Here is a 21,090-nt window from a genome sequence, read left to right on the forward strand (position 1 = left end):
CCTCCTCTTCTTCCTCCTCCTCTTCTTCCTCCTCCTCTTCTTCCTCCTCCTCTTCTTCCTCCTCCTCTTCCTCCTCTTCCTCCTACTCCTCCTCCTCCACCTCCTCCATTGCTTTTGGTCTCAAACTCCTCGAAATCATGAAATTGATCTTCATTGACACTTCCATCTGTGTTAGAGCATCACTTGGGAAGAGAAGAGTCCCAGATTTGCAGGGAAGTCACATATTTCTTACCGCTAGACATGCTGAAAAAGGACAACTGAAATGGTATTCCCACAATGCACCACTGGCTCCCCGATTTTTTTTTATATGGTGCACACTGACCATGGAGACCCATTCTCTCACATGTGGGCCTACCAGCTTTCTCCTGCTTGATTTGAAGCCGCTAGAATTTATGCGTATAGATACGTCAAACACGGTATCTCCTATGACGTACATATACGACCGCGACAGTCAAAGGGTTAAAATCGCTAAGAGTCTCTATACTCATGACACCAATACTACGTAATAATAATCACTCTTGGGCACATTAAATGTCTTATTTTACACTAATATAGACATTTTCATTAATCCATCTATGATATTTTTCTCAAAATTATATAAGAAACAAGTTGCATAGCATATAAACATGATACATACACTCACAGAATAAAAATTAACCTAAATATGAGATTTGTTTACAAAGCAGCTGTCTAGATAGTGTCGGAAGAATTACGTTTTCTCTTGTCAAATACTGGAGGGTAACTCTAGAAAAATATTCCTTTTGTATGCCTTCACTCAATATATAGCAATTCATGACCCTTGTGGGTTTAGCACTTTTTTATTATGATAATAATAATATCTTCATTCACTCTAAAAATGGTGTGTTGCATGAGAATGGGAGTGTTGCTGTTTGTTTATTCTGTACTAACTTGTACACAATGTAAGAGTATTTGAATTGTGAGGAAATTATTACAGTGGACCCCCAGTTAACGATTTTAATCCGTGCAAGAGGGATAATTGTTATGCGAAATAATCGTTATGCGAATGAATTTTCCCCATAAGAAATAATGGAAATAAAATTAATCCGTGCAAGACGCCCAAAAGTATGAAAAAAAAAATTTTTTACCACATGAAATGTTAATTTTAATACACACAAACTGAAAAAGGCATGCACACTTACATGACACTTACTTTTATTGAAGATCTGGTGATGATTGATGGGATAGGAGGAGGGGAGAGCATTATCTTCTTACTGTTTAGAAGGGGAATCCCCTTCCATTAGGACTTGAGGTAGCAAGTCCTTTTCCGGGGTTACTTCCCTTCTTCTTTTAATGCCACTAGGACCAGCTTGAGAGTCACTGGACCTCTGTCGCACAACAAATCTGTCCATAGAGCTCTGTACCTCCCGTTCCTTTACGATTTGTCTAAAATGGGCCACAACATTGTCATTGAAATAGTCACCAGCACGGCTTGCAACAGCTGTGTCAGGGTGATTTTCATCCATAAAGGTTTGCAGTACAACCCACTGTGCACACATTTCCTTAATTTTTGAAGTAGGCACAATGGATTCCACAACTGGCATAGGCTTCTCAGGGTTAACCCCAAACCCTTCAAAATCTTTCTTAATTTCCATACTAATTCTCACCCTTTTTACCACAGGGTTGGCACTAGAAGCTTTCTTGGGGCCCATGGTCACTTATTTTCCACAAACAGCACCGAAAACACTGTAATAATACGAAATATTCCGATTGTATGCTTGGATGTTACCGCGGAGGCTGGCTGGTAAACAATGCCACCCGGCGGAACATGTGAGCGCGTCTCAGAAGAAAATCGGTAAGCGGGTTTTTAAGCGGTATGTGAGGCAAAATTTTTGCAATTAAAGTAAGCGGTATGCGAAATAATCGCTATGTGATGCCATCGTTATGCGGGGGTCCACTGTATAACAAAAAATATTGTGAGGTAAAAGTTTTACAAACTCTTAATACACATATATCTTGCCAGACCAAGTGATTGCCCACTACCTGTTCACCATCACAACCAATACCACCCTCTACCACCATTGTTGCAACCCCTGAATGGTTGCAATGATTATTATGTATATATATAATTATTATTTTTTCATTTAATTTTATATTGCTTATATTTGCGATAATAGCTAAATCGTAAATGTATTGCTTTATATTGTTATTTGACGTAGTTTCCTTTGTTAGGTAGGATGTAACATATTATGTGCTCAGTTCAAGTCTTGATTCTCTAACTACTGTAATTATGGCTTGTTGCTCGTTATACTGCCGGCTTCTTGCTGGGCTATCACGTGATCGAGGGGGGGGGGTGTCCTCACCTCGCTTGAATTATTCAGTCTGCTCTAGACTCTCTTGGTGGTTGGACAGATTGTCTGTCTCATTATTCTTGTTAGTTCTGTAGAACTCTGTTCACAGAACATTGTATAGACTTCGTGATTTTCGACGTTGTACTGAGGTTGTGTGTCACATAGACACTCAAAACATCTCAGGTCCTGAGCTGTAACTTCTCACTTAACTTGTACTGGTATCTGTGTATTATCACAGTCAGGGATTTTCTTATGCTGAACTTAGATTCAGTAGTATGGGAGTTTTGTGACTTTTGTGGAGGATCTGCAGATGGTCCCTACTTAGTGTCGTTATATTATCTCCTTGTTCCTGATTCTGTGTCGCAGTTGCTTGTTATATTGCTATTGGGCTTAGCATTCTTTTTATGGTTCAAGCAGACTGTTCTGGTTGCCAGTCGGTTAAGAAGTTAGTTTATCTGAGGACTTTGTCAGTCACTTGTTTAAGTCTAGTCGAGTCGTGAGACATAGTGAACTACTTAGAGCACTTACACACATACACACAAACTTGTACATATTTGTAATATCTTATTAAATGTTGATGTACCTGACGGTACTTAAGAATTATAAATGTGATATGTGCTTTCAGCACAATAATATTGTACTTGAGACAAGTGATGTTATTTTGATTATTGTGATTAATTTAATTTAATTTAATTTGATAATATACCTCTAGACTTAATAAATTTATTAAATTTTAATTTCTCTAGTTAGTAGCCTACCAGTTGTAATCCTGAAGCACTATTGAATAATACTGAATTCTAATGGATAATTGGACAAGGATACTGACTACTTGTTATGAAAACCCAGTAACAGGCTGGATGCTAGAAGGGCAGTCCTTTCTAGTATTCACTGGAGATCTCTAAGCTTTTAGAATCACGTTTTTTGTAACAAATGGGGGCCTGTCCGGGATGCTCTTGATCCAAGGTGTTGGAGAAATTTTCCAGTTTGACATACTAGTAACTCTATGATCAAACACTTTGAGTGCTTTCCTAATCTGAAGACTTTGAGTTTAATCTTGTACAACATAGCAGGTGGATGTATGTACCTGACTGAGTCTCTTGATCCAAGGAGATGGAAATACTGTTTATGAGCTCTAGCTCTATGACAACTAACACTAAAATTCCTATTAGGATTATAGTTTCCCATAATCACTCTCTCGTAGTACACTTACTTTCGCGATGTATGCCAAAGTGAAACAATTAATTGATACTCTGACTTTGTCTGAGTTGAGTACATTAAAACTTCAGACGTGTTGGCAAGTAGCCAAATATCTCGGTGTGACGTATAACAGGAATTACACCGCAGAAACTGTCAGAGCGTTAATTAAAGATATATTGTTTCCTGCTCATACAGAGATGACTGAATATGTTTCAGATTCAGAAAGCCAAGTGTCACAATTAGGAAGTATGACTCTATTTGATGAAGTAGAAGAAAGAGCAACTAAGGCAGAAGTTTGCCTAGTTTCTGAGCCTAGTGTAGCTCAGTTCTCGCTCGCTCCTTCCCTCACTGACACAATAGTACAGAGTGTAGCTGTTAGCTTGACTCAGCCTAATACTAGTACAGTGTATGCTACACCTCTATCTACTTATCCAAGACCAGATATAGACACTCTAGAAACGCCTGAACGAGGTGCCCGACCTAAGGACCGTTCAGAAAGACATGTTAATTTCCCTACTCCTACATTACCCACTGGTCCTATCTCTCAGGAACAGTTTGAGAGGTTGGAACGTCTCATTATGTTGCAGACTGCACAAATAGAGGCACAGAGGAAATTGAACGAAGAAGATTTCCAGAGAGAAAATGTTCGTCTGGGAAGACAACAGACTGATAGATCACAGGACACATTTAATGTGCAGAAAGCTGCATCCATGGTTCCTAAGTTTTTTGAAAGTGACTCAGACACCTATTTTGATGTGTTTGAGAACCAGGCACGTGCTATGAACTGGCCACGTAAGCACTGGGCAACAATGTTGCATACAGCGTTGACAGGAAGAGCTCAAACTTGTACTGCTGCTTTACCATTTGCCAAGTACATTAGTTATGATGCTGCCAAACAAACTATTCTAGAGACATATAACTTGTTACCTGTAAGTTATCAAAGAGCATTTCGTACGTTACAACGACGACAAGATCAAACTTGTGTAGAATTTGCTCGTGAGAAAAAAGTTGCTTTTGAGAGATGGTCTAGAGCTGCCAAGTGTAACAACTACGACAGCCTTGTTCAATTGTTACTACACGAAGAGTTTAACAACTGTATGCCTGCTGATATACAAGAATATCTGATCGATCATACTACCTCGGATATTCTGGAAACTGCAGCATTAGCAGACAATTACGAGATTTCTCACAAACTTGTACGTACTAAAAAACAGAAAAACAAGGTAACTAAAGATTGTCCTAGAAGTTGGCAATCTAAATCAGCTGCTCATTGCTGGCCTGATGTACCTGCTACTGTAACTTCTCGTACCTTTACCAGGAAAACTCACAATCCTGAATCTGTCTCTGTGGTTAGACAGAAATCTGATATCGAGAAGAAAGTTAAATGTAACTATTGTAACAGAAAAGGACATGCTAGAGAGTATTGCTATAAGTTAGAAAGAGATACGAGAAGCAGTCGTGCGGCTGGCGCTCCCACACAAGTCGTATCCTCTTCCGAGCAACAAAGTCACCAAAATCCTAGTAATACCTCTGATCCTACTGTTTTAGATAATGTTACTCAGGATAGATGTCTAGCGTCAGAAAGTGTATCTGACGAAAAGATTCGTTCAGCGATGAGTCCTTACTTTTCGAGAGATAAAGTAGGATTTGACGAATCACATCTAACTGAGATAATTTCTTTCAGAGACACTGGCAGTTATCTCACGTTATTAAGAGAAGATGTACTGCCCATAACTGACGATACCTATTGCAAGATAGATGTATTGTTAGAAGCCTATGGAGGGGCTGTTATAAAAGTGCCTCTGCACAAAGTTTATATTGAAACAAGCTATTATACTGGTTATATTTCAGTGGGTATATCCAGTGGTGTATTTCCCATCAGGTCAGTGGACTTGTTGATAGGGAACGATATCCTTCATGCTGGTATATGTAAAGAACCACTTGTGATTGATAATAACACTGATGATAATTATGCCATTGAAGCTTGTAGAGAGAAACCTATTTTATTTCCTCTCAGCACAATTACTAGAGCTATGTCAAAGATTCAACAACCATCCTTGTCTCCTGTTGAGTTAGTGGATGACAATGATTTGGGGTTGAATATGTTGTTTAGTGATGCTCTGCGCCCCGGACCATTAACACTAACTCCCCCCGGTCATCAATCTAGTCAGGACACAACTGACGTTAAATTTCTTACTCATGATGATTTAATCAAGGATCAGTTTGTTGATCAGTCACTGGAAAGACTGAGAGATATAGCAGTTACTGAGAGTGAAGCAAAGGATCTCGATAATTGTTACTATTATAGTAACGGTGTACTGATGGAGAAAAATAGATGTAAGTTGTCAGCTGATAGTGTTTCCACCACAGTCAAGACTTTCGTAGTGTTACCAGTTACATTTCGTGAACAAGCCATTGATTTTGCTCACAATAGTCCCATAGGAGGTCATTTGGGTGTCAAGAAGACACGCGGTAAACTGGCAAAACATTTTACTTGGCCAAAGATGAAGGAAACAGTAGCTGATCATGTGCGACGTTGCCACATGTGTCAAGTGACAGGCAAGCCAGCGCACTCACCTCCACCTGCGCCTCTCATTCCTATCACCGTGCATGGTGAACCATTCTCACGTCTTATTATTGATTGTGTTGGTCCTTTGCCTAGAACCAAACTAGGAAACCAATACTTATTTACTATTATGGACGCTGCAACACGCTATCCCGAAGCTATTCCTATGAGAAAAATTAATGCTCGTGCTATTGTGAGAGCGCTGATGAAATTTTTCTCCCATGTTGGATTGCCACGAGAGATACAATCTGATCAGGGATCTAACTTCACTTCTAAGATCTTTCGAGAAGCATTATCCCACCTAGGAATGAAGTCTGTACTTTCAACCAGTTATCATCCACAGTCACAAGGTGCTCTAGAGATATTTGATCAGACATTGAAGTCTATGATGAGAGCTTATTGTGAATATTTTTCTAGAGACTGGGATGAGGGTATACCTTTTCTTCTGTTCGCTATGAGAGAAAGTGAGCAAGAAAGTCTCGGATTTAGTCCATTTAAATTAATATTCGGACACCAAGTGCGTGGTCCTCTCGCAGTGTTGAAAGACGTGTGGACAGGAAAATCAAATCCATCATTGAGTACTTCACCTTCATTAATGCAGCAACATTTGACAGCCGCTAGAGAGCTAGCTTCGAAAAACCTAGGTTCAGCCCAAGCTAGAATGAAGCAACATTATGACAAGCATGCTGTCTCTCGCTCTTTTAAAGCAGGAGATAAGGTGATGGCTCAGAAATTAGTACCAGGTCATGCTCTACAAGCCAGGTATGATGGTCCCCTGGAAGTAGTGAAAAAGCTTAGCGACGTAAATTATTTGGTACGTACGCCTGGGAAAAAGAAATCTAATCATGTGTACCATGTTAACCAGCTTAAGGCATACTACGCTAGTCCTCTACCTACTACATCTATTCTTCCTAGGACAGAGGAAGAAAACGTCAGTCTACCTGACATCTCTAGAGGTATAGAGGTTCGTTTAGAAAATTCAGTGACTCTACAATCACTAGACGATTTTCTTAGTAACCTGGGGATTGATAAAGCTAGAGATATTAAAAACATGATTTTTGCATTTCCCTGAATTGTTCAGTGATGTTCCTAAACGTTGTACTCTGGGTGCACATGACGTTGATGTACAGGGAGCATCACCCATTAAGCAATCACCATATAGGATGAGTCCAACAAAGCATAAAGCATTGAGAGAAGAGGTTGATTTTCTGTTATCTCACGGACTTATTGAGCGCAGTAAAAGTCCATGGGCATCTCCCTGTATTTTAGTGCCTAAACCTGACGGTAGTTTCAGGATGTGCACTGATTACAGGAAAGTGAACTCTATCACCTTGCCTGATGGTTATCCTCTACCTCGCATTGACGACCTTATTGACCGTGTGTCAGGAGCCCAGTTTGTCAGCCGTTTAGATCTCTTACGAGGCTATTATCAAGTCCCGCTTACTGAACGTGCTCAAGAAATATCTGCTTTCACTGTTCAAGATGGATTGTTTAACTACCTCGTTACCCCCCTTCGGCCTATGTAATGCGGCTTCTTCATTCCAACGTATAATGAACGAGTTGACCCACAACTTAGAAGGAGTAGAAGCCTACCTTGACGACTTAGTGGTGTACAGTGACGAGTGGGAACAGCACTTGAAGCGTCTCAGAGCATTCTTTGAGAGACTGGCGCACTACAACTTCACTGTTGACTTAGCTAAATGTAGTTTTGGTCAAGCCAAGATTACCTATCTAGGCTTTTGTATCGGCCAAGGTGAGGCTGCTCCTATTGAGGCTAAGGTTCATGCAATTTCTGAATTTCCAGTGCCACAGGATAGATGACTTAAGAAATCGTAATGACACGATTGCAAATAAACCATACCCCCGGCCGGGATTGAACCCGCGGTCATAGAGTCTCAAAACTCCAGCCCGTCGCGTTAGCCACTAGACCAGCTAGCCACAATAAGATTCATCCAACTAGGTATATTTCTACACCATAGGAAAGTTAGCACAGGCACCTCTGTGACCACAAATGCAAGTTTTTACAGACGAATCTCCAGCTAGCGTGGCCGTGACGAACTCTAGTTCAAGTCCCTTCACTGCCGTCAACATGACTTTCCTATGGTGTAGAAATATACCTAGTTGGATGAATCTTATTGTGGCTAGCTGGTCTAGTGGCTAACGCGACGGGCTGGAGTTTTGAGACTCTATGACCGCGGGTTCAATCCCGGCCGGGGGTATGGTTTATTTGCAATCGTGTCATTACGATTTCTTAAGTCATGTTGACGGCAGTGAAGGGACTTGAACTAGAGTTCGTCACGGCCACGCTAGCTGGAGATTCGTCTGTAAAAACTTGCATTTGTGGTCACAGAGGTGCCTGTGCTAACTTTCCTATGGTGTAGAAATATACCTAGTTGGATGAATCTTATTGTGGCTAGCTGGTCTAGTGGCTAACTCGACGGGCTGGAGTTTTGAGACTCTATGACCGCGGGTTCAATCCCGGCCGGGGGTATGGTTTCCACAGGATAGGAAGGGAGTACAGAGATTCCTGGGTATGGCAGGATATTATCGCAGGTTCTGTCCAAACTTTTCTCAGATTGCAGCTCCTCTCACTGAGCTTACTAGTAGCAAAGTTCAGTTCAACTGGACTAGAGATTGCTCAGACTCGTTCAAAAGGTTGAAGCGCTTGCTATCCTCTGCTCCTGTGTTGAAGAGTCCTAATTTCAATCTTCCCTTCTTTTTACATATAGATGCGAGTGGCTATGCAGTGGGTGCTGTGCTGCTCCAACAGTCAACATCCACTGATATTCTCCATCCTATATGTTACTATTCATCTAAGCTTAAACGACACCAGAAAAATTATGCCACTATTGAGAAAGAGGCTCTAGCTCTTGTGGTGTCCTTGGAACATTTTGACGTGTATTTGGGCACTTCCCCATTTAAAATTAACGTTTTTACAGACCACAATCCACTCACTTATATAAATACTATGAAGAGTAAAAATGCTAGGATCATGAGGTGGGCACTCAGAATCCAACCTTATTCTATTAGTATAAAACACATAAGTGGTCATTGTAATGTAATTGCTGACGCTCTGTCACGTCCTTAATAATTATCAGTTACATTAAATTAACGTAATTTTATGCCCAAATACCTTTTGTTACTTGCTATGTCAAATTCAGTAAAGTAACGTAATCCCTCCAGCCCATATTAACTATGTATACTCATGTCATGTCTAATTATTATATTAATATATTCACAGTATTGTTGTGTGAGGAGGAGACATAAGCTGAGTGTTGAGTGGGTAGTGTGGTGTGGGTGATGTACTGCGTGATGCAACATTGCCCTGCCACAGACCCCCCCCCCCCTCACTACACACCTTAAGCTGTTTCATACTCAGATGTCCATACTACATCGCATTCCACAACCACTACTTAAGAGTGGAATGCTGTCTCCTCTACTATGATCGAGCCTCATCGTGCCCTACTTGTCTGCGCTATCCTGTCTCTACACTGATATACATAACCACGAGTATGCAGAGATATGATACTGTGTACTGCCCTAGTACTAGGAGCATATCCTAGTGACGGATGCTGTGAAATTGTAGAGGTGCTTGGCACGAGAGTGACTCTGATTAATTTATATATTATATTGTTAGTAATGTAACCTGAGTAATCAGTAATGTGAAAGACATTAATGCAACTCCTAGTGCGACCGTCTGTCGTGTTGGGGGGGTGTTGCAATCCCTGAATGGTTGCAATGATTATTATGTATATATATAATTATTATTTTTTCATTTAATTTTATATTGCTCATATTTGCGATAATAGCTAAATCGTAAATGTATTGCTTTATATTGTTATTTGACGTAGTTTCCTTTGTTAGGTAGGATGTAACATATTATGTGCTCAGTTCAAGTCTTGATTGTCTAACTACTGTAATTATCGCTTGTTGCTTGTTATACTGCCGGCTTCTTGCTGGGCGACTGCTGTCCACGGAGCTATCACGTGATCGAGGGGGGGGGGGTGTCCTCACCTCGCTTGAATTATTCAGTCTGCTCTAGACTCTCTTGGTGGTTGGACAGATTGTCTGTCTCATTATTCTTGTTAGTTCTGTAGAACTCTGTTCACAGAACATTGTATAGACTTCGTGATTTTCGACGTTGTACTGAGGTTGTGTGTCACATAGACACTCGAAACATCTCAGGTCCTGAGCTGTAACTTCTCACTTAACTTGTACTGGTATCTGTGTATTATCACAGTCAGGGACTTTCTTATGCTGAACTTAGATTCAGTAGTATGGGAGTTTTGTGACTTTTGTGGAGGATCTGCAGATGGTCCCTACTTAGTGTCGTTATATTATCTCCTTGTTCCTGATTCTGTGTCACAGTTGCTTGTTATATTACTATTGGGCTTAGCATTCTTTTTATGGTTCAAGCAGACTGTTCTGGTTGCCAGTCGGTTAAGAAGTTAGTTTATCTGAGGACTTTGTCAGTCACTTGTTTAAGTCTAGTCGAGTCGTGAGACATAGTGAACTACTTAGAGCACTTACACACATACACACAAACTTGTACATATTTGTAACATCTTATTAAATGTTGATGTACCTGATGGTACTTAAGAATTATAAATGTGATATGCGCTTTCAGCACAATAATATTGTACTTGAGAGAAGTGATGTTATTTTGATTATTGTGATTAATTTAATTTAATTTAATTTGATAATATACCTCTAGACTTAATAAATTTATTAAATTTTAATTTCTCTAGTTAGTAGCCTACCAGTTGTAATCCTGAAGCACTATTGAATAATACTGAATTCTAATGGATAATTGGACAAGGATACTGACTACTTGTTACGAAAACCCAGTAACAGGCTGGATGCTAGAAGGGCAGTCCTTTCTAGTATTACCTGGAGATCTCTAAGCTTTTAGAATCACGTTTTTTGTAACTCCATCAATACCACTCTCTACCAAAATCACAACCACTATCACTGTACCACCATCACTACCACCCTCTACCACCATCACAACCACTACCACCCTCTACCACCATCACTATCACCCTCAACGACCATCACTACCACCCTCAACAACCATCACTACCACCCTCTACCACCATCATTACCACGCTCAACCACCATCACTACCACCCTCTACCACCATCACTACCACCCTCAATGACCATCACTACCACCCTCTACCACCATCACTACCACCCTCAACAACCATCACTACCACCCTCAACCTCCATCACTACCACCCTCAACCACCATCACTACCACCCTCAACCACCATCACTACCACCCTCAACCACCATCACTACCACCCTCTACCAATATCACTACCACCTTCAACCACCATCACTACACCCTCTACCACCATCACTAACACCCTCAACCACCATCACTACCACCCTCTACCACCATAACTTTTGTGTTTTTACATTGTCTGAACTATTGTACATGTGCAGGTTAAACAGGCTGATATCAATGACATACTACCATATAGAAAGTCCCTTATTATGCAGAGCATTTCCCGCAAATAAAATCAATTTTGTCCTAGGATGTGACCCACATCAGTCAGCTAACACCCAGGTACCTATTTTACTGATGGATGAACATTCACAGCAGGTGTCCTAAGGAAACACATCCTGTTTCCAGCCATACTGAGGATTGCCCCCGGACCTCACTGTGTGAACTGAGTGCACTAGAAATAGAGCTACGGGTGGTCAGGCCTCAAGTACCTTCTCTCCCACATATCCCAACATAAGCTCAATACATGAAAATTATACATTATATCCATATTCTCATTGTCACAAACATATGGAAAACAATATATTCTTATTCTATCTGTATTACATCCTCACAACCAATGTAATATTGAATGCATTTACATTATGTTATGTTATTATAGCCTATACATAATGATAATTCAACCTGTAATTCTTAAAACAATTAAACTTGATAAAAGCCATATAGCATGTACTAATAGGGTATTCAGTTCTTTTGTATTTATTGTAACTTCTAATTCTGTTTTTGCAACCACCTAAAAGACTGTACAGCCTCTCCTCACTTAGTGACGTACTCATTTACCGATGAGTCAGTAATAAGAAATTTTATAAAAAACTTCAGAATGTGGTCTGTTACTATTTTCTTCTTATGCAACAAGATTTTGGATCAGAGTTAGTTAAAGGTATTTTACAGTCCAGGGGAAATAATTTAATTAACATTAAGATCGACAACACTCTAATTACCAGACATAATGAGGGCAAATTCCTAGGCCTATACCTTGACAACAACCTGAATTTCAGCACCCATATCCAAAACATAACCAAAAAAGTATCCAAAACAGTTGGGATCCTCTCCAAGATATGATACTACGTGCCGCAAAATGCCCTTCTCACACTATACCACTCACTTATTTATCCATACCTCACCTATGCTATTTGTGCTTGGGGATCAACTGCAGCAACACACCTAAAGCCAATAATAACCCAACAAAAAGCTGCAGTAAGAATAATCACTAAATCCCATCCCTGGCAACACACCCCCCCACTCTTCATAGATCTAAACTTACTCCCTGTTCAGTACATCCACACTTACTACTGTGCAATCTACATCTACAGGACCTTAAACTCCAATATCAACCTTGACCTAAAACGCTTTCTTGATAGTTGTGACAGAACCCACAGGCATAACACCAGACACAAACATCTCTACAACATTCCCCATGTCCGACTAAACCTTTACAAAAATTCAATGTATGTCAAAGGCCCTAAAATCTGGAACACCCTACCTGAGAACTCTAGAACTGCAGACACATTCATCACCTTCAAAACTACCATTAGAAAACATCTTATCTCCCTGATAAACCCCATCAACTAACTACACGAGTACCACCTGGTGGTTCACACTTACACTCACTCACCCATTTGACCATAAACAGAAATATTAATCTCAATCTTAAAATAATGAATCCTATGATACTCCAATACTGAAACTATGTACTGTGCCAAAACAAAAGCATTCACATTGCTAAACTCACAAACTAGTATTTAGTCACTTAGCCATAATACCAACTTACCTCATAATTTGTAATATTTTAAAATAAAGAATTAAACTAAGTCCGCCCGAAATGCCTAGCCATGCTAGGCGTTCTAGTGGTACACTCTGTAATCATTATTTAACTACATGTAAACCACACAACAACCAAATTCTGTAAATTCAACATTGTAATCATTATAGAGAATAAACTTTGAATTTGAATTTGAACTGGGAAACTCCATAGAATAATATTCAAATTTATTAAAGTACAGTGGTCCCTCAATAATCGTCCATAATCCGTTCCTGGAAGTGGGACTATTATCAAAATGGACGATTTTCGAATCAATTTTCCCCATAAGAAATAATGTAAATCCAATTAATTCGTTCCAGACACCCAGAAGTATCAACAAATTTTTTTTTTACCTAAAAGATAGATTTACATGCACAAAAGAATGAACATTCAACATGACAGTTACCTTTATTGAAGGCTGTTGTTGATGAATGGAAGACAGGGAGGAGGAGAGAGGGAAGAGAGGTTATTTGGAAGGGGAATCCCCCTCCATAAGGACTCTAGGGCACTAATAAAATGTATAAATGAACATTGGTAATAGGGGTAGTTGATGAGTGGAATGGTCTGCCTAGTAGGGTGATCGAAGCTAAAACATTGGGTAGTTTCAAATTTAGGTTGGATAAATACACGAGTGAGAGGGGTTGGATTTGAGTCGGACTTGCACCTGAGCTTATTGCTTGGGTAGCATTTGTTCTATTAGTGGGTTGGATTTGTGAAGGACTGGCCTAATATGGGCCAACAGGCTTATTGCAATGTTCCTCCTTTCCAATGTTCTAAAAGCTATGGCTTGGGTAGTTTGAAATTTAGGTTGGATAAATACACAAGTGAAAGGGGTTGGATTTGAGTCGGACTTGCACCTGAGTTTATTGCTTGGGTAGCATTTGTTCTGTTAGTGGGTTGGATTTGTGAAGGACCGGCCTAATATGGGCCAGCAGGCCTGTTGCAGTGTTCCTACTTTCTTAAGTTCTTATTTAACATCACACTTGATAAATTAGGCACATGTGCAACTCTTGGGTATCAATAAAGTACCCAAGAGTTGCACATGTGCCTAATTTATCAACATGTCGGTTCTCTGAACCATTCATCTACAAACATCACACTTGATGCTGCAGTGTTGAAGTAGGTCTTCGGGATCAGACATCACAAACATCACACTTACCAGTAGGGTGATCGAGGCTAGGACCTTGGGTAGCTTTAAGAAGAGATTGGACAAATATACGAGTTGGAGGAGCTGAGTTCGATTTGTGTCATTGGGTACGGGAGTAAATTCTTGGGTAGCTTTGGGTGGAGGTCATTTTGATAAGGACCTGCCTTGTATGGGCCAGTAGACCTGCAGTGTTCTTCCATTGTTATGTTCTTACTGGCTATTTGTTTGTGTGAGGGAGGGATGGCTAGTTTATTGTTGGAGAATATGACACTAATATCAACTCTATGGCTTATTTATCTATCACAATTCAACTAATATGACGTAATAAACAATATTAATAACATAGAAACATGGAATATACTCTAGAATGAATAAAGTAAGTCATTACGTATGTAACATTAAAATGGTATAAAATACCGACAGATTGTTAGGTAAGACACATATGCAACAGTTAGGTATCTTTATTTCGAAACGTTTCGCCTACACAGTAGGCTTCTTCAGTCGAGTACAGAAAAGTTGATAGAAGCAGAAGATACTTGAAGATGATGTAATCAGTCCATCACCCTTAAAGTTTTGAGGTGGTCAGTCCCTCAGTCTGGAGAAGAGCATTGTTCCGTTGTCTGAAACAATATGAAGTTGAAGTGACAGAATGGGGCCTTATATAGTGCCAGGAGGTGAGACGTAGGTTGCTTTGGGTATCTTGGTACAGACCATCAACTTCGACAACCTCTACTAGTGAGAACGGCTGGGTTTGAGAGGGACCTGCCCTCCCAAAGCAACCTACGTCTCACCTCCTGGCACTATATAAGGCCCCATTCTGTCACTTCAACTTCATATTGTTTCAGACAACGGAACAATGCTCTTCTCCAGACTGAGGGACTGACCACCTCAAAACTTTAAGGGTGATGGACTGATTACATCGTCTTCAAGTATCTTCTGCTTCTATCAACTTTTCTGTACTCGACTGAAGAAGCCTACTGTGTAGGCGAAACGTTTCGAAATAAAGATACCTAACTGTTGCATATGTGTCTTACCTAACAATCTGTCGGTATTTTATACCATTTTAATGTTCATTCTGTCAGACACTGCAACACAAGGGTATCTTGGTACAGACCATCAACTTTGACAACCTCTACTAGTGAGAACGGCTGGGTTTGAGAGGGACCTGCCCTCCCAAAGCAACCTACGTCTCACCTCCTGGCACTATATAAGGCCCCATTCTGTCACTTCAACTTCATATTGTTTCAGACAACGGAACAATGCTCTTCTCCAGACTGAGGGACTGACCACCTCAAAACTTTAAGGGTGATGGACAGATTACATCGTCTTCAAGTATCTTCTGCTTCTATCAACTTTTCTGTACTCGACTGAAGAAGCCTACTGTGTAGGCGAAATGTTTCGAAATAAAGATACCTAACTGTTGCATATGTGTCTTACCTAACAATCTGTCGGTATTTTATACCATTTTAATGTTCATTCTGTCAGACACTGCAAAACAAGGGTATCTTGGTACAGACCATCAACTTCGACAATCTCTACTAGTGAGAACGGCTGGGTTTGAGAGGGACCTGCCCTCCCAAAGCAACCTACGTCTCACCTCCTGGCACTATATAAGGCCCCATTCTGTCACTTCAACTTCATATTGTTTCAGACAACGGAACAATGCTCTTCTCCAGACTGAGGGACTGACCACCTCAAAACTTTAAGGGTGATGGACTGATTACATCGTCTTCAAGTATCTTCTGCTTCTATCAACTTTTCTGTACTCGACTGAAGAAGCCTACTGTGTAGGCGAAACGTTTCAAAATAAAGATACCTAACTGTTGCATATGTGTCTTACCTAACAATCTGTCGGTATTTTATACCACTTTAATGTTCATTCTGTCAGACACTGCAACACAAGGGTATCTTGGTACAGACCATCAACTTCGACAACCTCTACTAGTGAGAACGGCTGGGTTTGAGAGGGACCTGCCCTCCCAAAGCAACCTACGTCTCACCTCCTGGCACTATATAAGGCCCCATTCTGTCACTTCAACTTCATATTGTTTCAGACAACGGAACAATGCTCTTCTCCAGACTGAGGGACTGACCACCTCAAAACTTTAAGGGTGATGGACTGATTACATCGTCTTCAAGTATCTTCTGCTTCTATCAACTTTTCTGTACTCGACTGAAGAAGCCTACTGTGTAGGCGAAACGTTTCGAAATAAAGATACCTAACTGTTGCATATGTGTCTTACCTAACATTACGTATGTCACGAGAGGTGTTGTATTGTGTTGTTGTTTGGTATATAAGGGCCACCGAGTGTAAGCCGTCCATAATGGTGGTGAAGCAGCAGCTGAGTCGGCGGTGGTTTTTGTAGCCCTATATAACTCCAACAACATTGGAGGAATTGGTAGAATCACTGAATCACTAAAGAAGGAACCCACTACCACCATCACTACGACCTTCTACCACTATTACAACTGTTACCACCATCACTGCTACCTTCTACCACCATCACTACTACCTTCTACCACCATCACTACCACCAAAGAAAGCTTCTAGTGCCAGCCCTTTGGTAAAGAATGTGAGAAACACATAATTTATGAAAAAGTTTGTAGAAAAATACGAAGATGGTGGTGGTAGAGTGGAAGCAGTAGTGAGTGGTTGATGAACATAAGAAAGGAGGATCACTGCAGCAGGCCTGTTGGCCCATGCTCGGCAGGTCCTTTACAATTCATCCCACTAACGAAACATTTTCCCAACCCAGTCCTCAATGCTACCCAAGAAATAAGCTCTGATAACTCTATCCACGCATTTGGGACTTGCAAATGAGCGGACAGAGTTATCAGAACTTATTTCTTGGGTAGCATTGAGGACTGGGTTGGGAAAATGTTTCGTTAGTGGGATGAATTGTAAAGGACCTGCCGAGCATGGGCCAACAGGCCTGCTGCAGTAATCCTCCTTTCTTATGTTCTTATGTTCATCAACCACTATCACAACTGCTTCCACTCTACCACCACCATCTTTGTATTTTTCTACAAACTTTTTCATAAATTATGTGTTTCTCACATTCTTTACCAAAGGGCTGGCACTAGAAGCTTTATTTGGAGCCATGGTAGCTTATTTAGCACTTGTAAGCACTAAAATCAATGGAATATCATGAAATATTTCGTAGGAGCATGTGAGGGGACCGTCACTCACTGGTAAACAATGGCACACTGGCTGGGAAGGAAAGGCCGAGGCGGCTCAGAGCGTGAGTACGCGTCCGGGACGAAGGACTATTAGGACTATTAGCGAGTTACCGGACCATTTGCGAGCCAATATTTTGACGAAAAAACAGGACTATTTCCGAAATGGACGACTTTCAGGCCGGACGATTATTGAGGGACCACTGTATTTAAATACAATACTTTATCTTTTCTCTGTACCTAATATTATATCTTAATACTTTGTACAATAAATTTACAATATACATATTTAGTTCAAAATCATGGAAGTATCACATTAATAAGGAAGATTAATTTTTCTTACTGTAATTAAGTCTTCACTAACATTTACATCTTTGTCTTAATAACAAGACTGTGTAAACTCAAACTACTAAATGTACAAGATTCAACAAGACCTTTGAATCCGGCCGTAAAGAAAGTAGAAAGCAAGAGTTTGTCTGAGAAGACGTATCTCTTCAGATTACTGAACTGACCAAGAAGATAAATATCAAAAGAATCTGTGTTACTTAACTATTATAAGAGAATATGATCATCACTTAATATTATAGCGTGAAAGTCTCTGTTTATAGCTAGAATAGAGACTTTCGGTGTTATATTATTATCTGTTTAATATATAAAAAAATACCATGGTATTATCACTATTATTTTATTATTATTGTTAGGTAGGATTATTATGTATATAGAGCATAAGTCTCGGAACCATCCGGTGAATTGTTCAATTGTTTATGTCCGGCTGACTGACATTTGGGTCAGGTGATCCAACCTGACGACGGGTCAACAGACTGGCAGGTAGTCAGTCCGCTCCCTGTTCTAGCCTTGACAACTGATCATATATTGGTTCTCTCTTAGGGTGTACAGTTTGAATGGGTTTGAGAATTAGTCTATAGAGCTGACTCAGTTTGTTCCTCATTGTTCTGAAAGATTCTTTTGATATTTATATTCTTGGTCAGTTCAGTAATCTGTAGAGATACGTCTTCTCAGACAAACTCTTGCTTTCTACTTCCTTTACGGCCGGATTCAAAGGTCTTGTTGAATCTTGTACATTTAGTAGTTTGAGTTTACACAGTCTTGTTAAGACAAAGACGTAAATGTTAGTGAAGACTTAATTACAGGAAGAAAAATTAATCTTCCTTATTAAGGTGATACTTCCATGATTTTGAACCAAATATGTATATTGTAAATTTATTGTACAAAGTATTAAGATATAATATTAGGTACAGAGAAAAGATAAAGTATTGTATTTAAATACTTTAATAAATTTGAATATTATTCTATAAAGTTTCCCAGTTGAAATTATTTCCCCTAGACTCTAAAATACCTTTAACAAACGCTGATCCTAAATCTTGTTGCATAAGAAAATAGTAACAGACCACATTCTGAAGTTCTTTATAAAATTTCTTATTCGCAACAGACAGGCTCTCTGACCAGTATGCATGCCTAAATAATGTACAGTGGACCCTGGTTTTCATGTTTAATCCGTTCCAGAGCAATCAGCGAAAATGGAAACCATTTTCCCCATAAGAAATAACATAAATCTAATTAATCCATTCCAGATACCCAGAAATATTAACAAAAATACTCTTTTTACCTTAAAGATAGATTTACATGAACAAAAGAATGAACATTCAACATCACACTCACCTTTATTGAAGACTCTTGTTGGTGTATGGCAGACGGGGCAGAGGAAAGGGAGGAGAGTTTATTGTTGGAGAATATGACACTAATATCAACTCTACAGCTTATTTATCTATCACAAATCAAGCAATATGACATAGTAAATAATATTAATAACATAGAAGCATGACATATATCCTAGAATGAATAAAGTCATTATGTATGTCACGAGAGGTGTTCTGTTGTTGTTATTGGGTTTATAAGGGCCACTTAGAGCATAAGCTATACATAATTTTTGGTGAAGGCTGTAGCTGAGGTGGCGTTGTTTTCTGTAGCCCTATTTAACTCCAACAACATTGGAGGAGTTAGTGGAATTGCTGAATCACTGAAGAAGGCACCCTCTACCAACATCACAACCACTACCACCCTCTACCATCATCAATACCACTCTCTACCATAATCACAACCACTACCACTGTACCACCATCACTACCACCCTCTACTACCATCACAACAACTACCACCCTCTACCACCATCACTACCACCCTCAATGACCATCACTACCACCCTCTACCACCATCTCTACTACCATCACTACCACCCTCAACAACTATCACTACCACCCTCTACCACCATCACTATCACCCTCTACCAACACCACTACCACCCTCTACCACCATCACAACCACTACCACCCTCTACCACCATCAGTACCACCATCACTACCACCCTCTACCAACACCACTACCACCATCATAACCACTACCATCATCAATACCACTCTCTACCATAATCACAACCACTACCACTGTACCACCATCACTACCACCCTCTACTACCATCACAACAACTACCACCCTCTACCACCATCACTACCACCCTCAATGACCATCACTACCACCCTCTACCACCATCACTACCACCCTCAACAACCATCACTACCACCCTCAACCTCCATCACTACCACCCTCAACCACCATCACTACCACCCTCAACCACCATCACTACCACCCTCTACCAATATCACTACCACCTTCAACCACCATCACTACACCCTCTACCACCATCACTAACACCCTCAACCACCATCACTACCACCCCCTACCACCATAACTTTTGTGTTTTTACATTGTCTGAACTATTGTACATGTGCAGGTTAAACAGGCTGATATCAATGACATACTACCATATAGAAAGTCCCTTATTATGCAGAGCATTTCCCGCAAATAAAATCAATTTTGTCCTAGGATGTGACCCACATCAGTCAGCTAACACCCAGGTACCTATTTTACTGATGGATGAACATTCACAGCAGGTGTCCTAAGGAAACACATCCTGTTTCCAGCCATACTGAGGATTGCCCCCGGACCTCACTGTGTGAACTGAGTGCACTAGAAATAGAGCTACGGGTGGTCAGGCCTCAAGTACCTTCTCTCCCACATATCCCAACATAAGCTCAATACATGAAAATTATACATTATATCCATATTCTCATTGTCACAAACATATGGAAAACAATATATTCTTATTCTATCTGTATTACATCCTCACAACCAATGTAATATTGAATGCATTTACATTATGTTATGTTATTATAGCCTATACATAATGATAATTCAACCTGTAATTCTTAAAACAATTAAACTTGATAAAAGCCATATAGCATGTACTAATAGGGTATTCAGTTCTTTTGTATTTATTGTAACTTCTAATTCTGTTTTTGCAACCACCTAAAAGACTGTACAGCCTCTCCTCACTTAGTGACGTACTCATTTACCGATGAGTCAGTAATAAGAAATTTTATAAAAAACTTCAGAATGTGGTCTGTTACTATTTTCTTCTTATGCAACAAGATTTTGGATCAGAGTTAGTTAAAGGTATTTTACAGTCCAGGGGAAATAATTTAATTAACATTAAGATCGACAACACTCTAATTACCAGACATAA

This window comes from Cherax quadricarinatus, chromosome 99 (genome assembly GCF_038502225.1).
Source record: "Cherax quadricarinatus isolate ZL_2023a chromosome 99, ASM3850222v1, whole genome shotgun sequence".
Classification (NCBI taxonomy): Eukaryota; Metazoa; Arthropoda; class Malacostraca; order Decapoda; family Parastacidae; genus Cherax; species Cherax quadricarinatus.